Genomic DNA, 5,356 nt, shown 5'->3' with positions numbered 1-5,356 from the left:
TTCTAACGTTCGCTTCACTATAATAACACCCGAAACATTTGCACTTCGGAATACATGACATTATGGCCATTTTAATTCATTTGATAATCCTAAATACATACATTTTTCATAAAACATGTATTGCCCCTCGTCCTTTCATCTTCATCATTGGCTTGCTCAACCTGCTGGTCCAGAACCTCCTACGCCTGCGGCGGGCGTGGCGGCGGTGGCGGCAGAAGGCCCAAGGATCTTCGACGGCGAGGAGCGCTGCGCGTGTCGTTCCTCGGTGCGGTGGACGGGGGCCGCACGCTGAGAGTAGCCCTCGCCGGTGCAGGACCCGGTACTTATCGAGTTCCTAGGCGGCGTGACCAAGCTGCTCGGCGATGCCACAAACAAGCCTGCAAAGAAAATTCAAATCGAAAGATTTTTGTGTCTGGTCTGCGAGGAACAGTCTGCAATGAAGTGCGCAGGTCTGGAGCACTTGTGCGCCGCCGCGCAGGGAGGGCAAAACGGCAGCAGCGCATATGTGAATCGATTAGAACAGAAGGGCAATAGAGTAACTAGAAGAAATACATGTATTTAGAATTATCAAATGAATTAAAATGACGAAAATGTCATGTATTCCGAAGTGCAAATATTTCAAGTGTCATTATAGCGAAGCGAACGTTAGAAGTCCTATTTTAGCTAAGCCGCTTGTTTCGGATCCTATAATAGCAATTTTCTCGGAAATTTTTGGACCAGACCGATGTTAGGGTAGTTGTTGCATATGGAGGAGCGCCGACCACGCAACAGGTCTGTTTCTTTCTTTTTGAGCGGCAGATTTAACAGGAAGATATACGGATAGACTATCCATCTATCAGTACTCTTCTTGAATTAATAGCACAATTATTGGTTAGGTTGAAGCTTGCCTGGTACAGCATACATTTGTCTAGACTAACCCTGTCTACAGAATTATGAGCTTTAGATTAAAAACTGGTGCTGCTACAATGCAAAGCTTATAGCTTGTTAATACTTGTAATATCAAGACATGAATCATAGTAGTTCCCTTGACTTGTGATGACGAAAGATATGTTCCACCACATATATTTTTGGAATCGCTGAACTATCACCATAACTTATTTCGTTAGATTTCTATCTGCATCCTAAAATCGTGTTCTATCTTTGCAGTTAAGAGATCTTGAGAGGGGTGTTGTCGTGTTGACATTCTTGTGGCTACCCCTGACTTGTTGGAAAGGGCAAGAGTGTCACTGCAGTCAACTAGATTTCTAGTTTATTTAATATGTTGTTTATTTATGAATGTTGAATTGACAATCTGATACTGCCATGCTTGTGTAGCTGAAACTTTTTGTATCCTATTTAATGCTGCTATTTAATTTTATATGCCGGTTCTATTATTTTGTTAAATGTAGAAGCATTTCTATCATAGTATGGTATACCATGATTATCTTGCAATTGTGTATATGTGATTTTTTTTAATTCTTATCTGCACTAAGCCTAAGTTTTGATTGAAAACTTGAAAAGAAAAAAAAATAACATGGACATTGGATTATCCTTTGCTAGCCAGTACGTGTCCCAAATTAGTTTTCATATTCATATTAGAACTGCTGTAACTTTATCAAGCTGCTGGCTGTGCTGATTAATTGTATCTGCACTTGATATTTGAACTTGTTGGATGTTTTTTTATTTCTAATGGCAAAGTTGTTCCACTCTTACATTCTTAATGATATCGATATTACTCCAATGAATACAGAGAATGGCATCAGACTTCCTGGAGAACTACATCTTCCTGGCTGTTGGAAGAGTTGGGTTGAGTACTGAGTTGATTGTCTAGAGAATTGAATTTGTGCAGGAGGCAGATAAAAGAAGTCACTTGATGGACCTTCTACACGCACAAAATGATACGGGAATGGTAATGTTCGATCTAATCTTTTTGTCCATGCTATCAAATCAACTTTCCTGATATTTTTACTCATTTTCTTTTTTCCCCCTGCTCCAGCAAACCATCGCACTTGTCTTTGTGGAAACAAAAACGGGTGCTGATTCATTGGAAAGCTGGTTGTGCATGAATGGGTTTCCAGCTACTTCTATCCATGGAGATAGAAATCAGCAGGTTTGTTTTTGTTTGTACTCCCTTCGGAATAGTTAGTTTTGCTCAGAGCATTTATTTACACTTGTTCAGTGCAGTACCACTGGGCAGTTAGTGCCACGAGTGGATATTATCTTGTTACTATTGCTACCTGATCTAATGGTGTGTCTGGCAAGCCCTAAATTTTTTATACACTTGTTTCCAATCATTATGAGTGTTAGCAGTGGCTTTTCTACTCCTGATGCTTTGATCTACTTTTTCTGATAGGAAAGAGAATTAGGACTCTTCTCTACTTATGTGTTCTAACTATTCAATAGCACCTATAAGGTTCAGATCAAGGGATGAGCAAGGAGGAAGCACAATTGCCTCATCCTTTTAACGATTTCCTAATGTGTATGGATGCTACTGTGTATGGATGTAATAAAAGAATAGAAGAAATCTCAATTTGTTTTTTTAATTCCGCATAGGTAACGGGCATTACCAAAATGCCCGTTACCTATAACTGTTGTTAGTAACGGGCATATTGAATATCGGTAACAGGGGTAATTGATGCCCGTTACTGATATTCTGTTATTGGTAGTGGGCATTGACTTAATGTCCGTTACCAATGACTGTTACTGGTAATGGGCAAATGCTACCGATGATGGATTATTAGTAACCCAATAAGGGTAACAGGCGTTATGCCCGTTACCAATAGCAATCTATGCCCGTTACCAATTAGGCTTTCTCACGTAGTGATTCAAATTTGATATGTTGTGGGCCTCCCACTTGGATTGGATGTCTGAGCTTGTATTCTCCTCCTCCGTGCCTTCTCCAAATATTTCTTGGGCTTCTTTAGTGCTCTAATTGTAATAATATCCTTAGGTAGCAATCGGTTTGTTAAAATTACTAAAAGTGCATAGGAATAATCTCATTGTATGTTCTTTTTGAATGTTTGTATCCATGCATGTCATGCGCACCTCATTCTCCCCTTCTTGGAAGCAAACCGTCCACGGTTCGACTATAGTTACTGAACATGTCATAGGTAACAACCAATAATAATCCACTTCTTTGAATTGAACATGTTTCTATACAATAAAACTAGAGGAACTTGAAATGAAAAGATTAGTCGTATTGCACTGCTCTACTTGATCACATTATTGCACAACCAAAGAAAACTTCAGATTTGAACTAATATAAACTCGATGTACCATATATTCTCCTCTGAATATTTGCCAATAATAAAGTTATATGTATTATGAGAAAAACTATGACATTTCAGAATTTCCAAGAAGTCCCTCCTCCAAACAACATTGATTACATGAATCATCAAATTCCATATAACCCAAAGTATTTAAAGAAGATAACAAATTCAATTCATCTTATGCACTTGTAATCAGAAGAAAAGATATTTTTGAACACAAATGTACGGTTGTAAAGAAAAAGTATCACACTTATTCACAAGTTGTTGCATATGGCTAATAGAAGTATCAATACACAAAGGTAAATCAATTAAAGATTCCACTAAATGTTGCTCTAAGACAACATGATTTGTCAACAAATTTAGAACATCAAAAGAATTCTCACCTTGCATGTGTGTAACACTCTTTTTATTACCGTCGGTCCCATGTTCAGAAATTGTAGGTGCACGATCAGTACATATATTTCCAATTTTTCACATGATTTTCTAGTACTTCATTTACTTTTGCATCCTATTGTATTGTAGTAGATGTAGCAGCGATATGGGTCATCTTCGCTTGGCACAATTTTCAGCTATCGTCTTCTTAATTTCTGTAGCCAAGGCCTTAGATTCAAATAGCAACCTAAAATGATAACCAAAGCCTTGAACTCCTGTTGTAGACAACTTATCCAATCTTCCATGTTTTTCACTTCCCCTAACATTGTTAGTAAGAAAATAGGAGAAACGCAATACATTATCCCTATCAACTACATTTCTCAAGTGGAAAAAATAGCAACTTACCAACTCTTAGAAGGTTCTTACCACCACAAACACAGGATGGACAACCAGTGGCTTGTTCTTATCTTGAGAGAGTGGTACATGATTTCATATCTCGAATACTTGTAGAATAGAAGTAATAGGTGTAGCTTTGAAAGAAAACAATATATATATGTATGTGGCACACAATTTAGAACAGATATCAATACTGCAAAAATATACAAATCACATGCCTAGTGGATAGCATAAACTTATTCCTAGAATGAAATCAGATCGTTGCAAAGAAAGTGAATAAAAGAAGGCAGCACAGACAATGGCAACGGAAAAGAACAATTTAGCTTGCTATGTCTCCTCTTTATGTTCTCCTGCTCTTTCTCTTTCTTTTTCTTTTTTTTTTGCTCTTCACACTTTTTACTTTTTCTTCAATATTTTTCTTTCAACCAGGAGCATAAAAGATTGAATCACAAAAAGCTTCACAACAACTAGATGTAAGGTTTTGGTCTATAGAAAAACAAGTAGATGCATGCTCGAAAAATTAAATTGGAGCTTGTTTGCTCCCAGCCAAATTTTGGAATTTAATTTTTGCCGAACTAGCAAAGTTAGTCACAAGTAGATGGAAAAGTTTTGGTAGATGTCGGTGAAAAAAGTTTGCCCAATTTTGAGTCCATATGCAGAAGTTATGACTATTTTATGGAAGGATGTTCAAATTAGGATTTCAAGGGAGGTTACGGTTAGGGTTTGATGGATGGAACAACAGCAGATGTATGGATCAATGATGGATCCAAAAAAATCTAAACCAGCAACCAAACTCATTCTAGGACACAAAATCAACACTACGGAATGAAACTAAATTTCTAGCTGTAATTGGATTGTGTCCATTAGCATCTAGGTCGGTTCATGATGCAACCGGTTCGCGTCCAGTTGCAATTGAGTTGGTCTGAGTTGCAACAGAGAATGCACCCATCCTCTCAGTTGCAACTGGTCTCTCAGTTGCACCTGGGCTATGTCCATTTGGGACTAGGTCAGTTCATAATGCAACTGGGTTCGCTTCCAGTTGCAACTAGTTTGCACCCAGTCGCAATCATTTCTATCTAGTTGCAGTTGGTCTATTCTTCCTGTTACAATCAATGTAGTCTCTTGGTTGCAACTGTAGGGTGATTGCGTTTTATATAGAGAATGCACCTTGTTGCATTTTATACAAAGAATGCACCTTGTTGCATTTTAGTATGTATATATGTAGAGCATAAAAGATGGAGTACGTATGTGTGTTGTACGATGATTTTAGTGTGGACTGGTCCTAGACTCCGAGGTGGATGCAAAGTCGGGATATTCTGGGCCTTCAGCTTGGCTTGGAT

The sequence above is a fragment of the Panicum virgatum genome, chromosome 4K, assembly GCF_016808335.1.
Source record: "Panicum virgatum strain AP13 chromosome 4K, P.virgatum_v5, whole genome shotgun sequence".
NCBI classification, from domain to species: Eukaryota; Viridiplantae; Streptophyta; class Magnoliopsida; order Poales; family Poaceae; genus Panicum; species Panicum virgatum.
Note: the sequence above shows the minus strand (reverse complement) of the source record.